General features: G+C 44.5%; 1 pseudogene; it reads right to left on the reverse strand.

Annotated features, from left to right (window-relative positions):
* Positions 1–276: 276 nt before the first annotated feature.
* Positions 277–405, reverse strand: LOC136642811 (5S ribosomal RNA; annotated as a pseudogene).
* Positions 406–892: the final 487 nt, after the last annotated feature.

Consider the following 892-nt stretch of genomic DNA (forward strand, 5'->3'; position numbering starts at 1 on the left):
TTGCAATAAGGAGCCAGGCCAGGATTAGCAGCTTTATGTATAAGATGGATCCCTATTGGTCTTTTCTGTTTTCTCACTCTTCCTGAGCAAGTAAGTGCAATACCACCCTGCAGCCACCTGCGATGAGGGCACTGAAGCATAGCAGAAAGCAGCACAGCATCACCTCCTTCTGACAAGCTTACCATAGTGGTGCAGAGGTTCCACTTCCAGAATCTCCATCTTGGGACCCTGGGTGCCTTTGGTTGGCAACCTTCAGTCTTGAAAGACTATGGTATAAGCCTACAGCACCTGGTATTCCCAGGTGGTCTCCCATCCAAGTACTAACCAGGCCTGACCCTGCTTAGCTTCCGAGATCAGACGAGATCAGGGTAACAGTTGCCTTACAGTGGGGATATAAGCATAAGCATATTCCATTTAGTGCTGGAAGACTTTGAGAGAGAGAGAGAGAGAGAGAGAGAGAGAGAGAGAGAGAGAGAGCGCCACCACAAAGCAAGACTTGCTCTGTAATACTTTCAATTAGTTATTCTCCATTGCTTTGTGATAGACTTTTGGCCACAGTGTGGTCAGATCTGATAGCATCTTTCAGTACCAACCAAGCAGGTTAAAATCCTTGAATCCTGTTGTTTTCAAAAACAAATATGAAAACAGCAAAGTGGGATTGCTGCACAGCTGGTTTTATCAACCCTGTTTCAGAAGAAAGCTTTAGAGTTTCATCCCCATGAACCATCATCAACATATTTGTGGCATGAAAGACTTAAAATATCTTCTCCCTCTGGACTTGGCCAATCAAGCCAAACCAGATGGCTTTTAAGGTCTGCAAGTGCCAGAAAAGCATGTAGAAAAATTATTGGCAGAATAGCATCAAAACAAAGACTGAAAACAGAGGAGCTGG

This window comes from Tiliqua scincoides, chromosome 2 (genome assembly GCF_035046505.1).
Source record: "Tiliqua scincoides isolate rTilSci1 chromosome 2, rTilSci1.hap2, whole genome shotgun sequence".
NCBI classification, from domain to species: Eukaryota; Metazoa; Chordata; class Lepidosauria; order Squamata; family Scincidae; genus Tiliqua; species Tiliqua scincoides.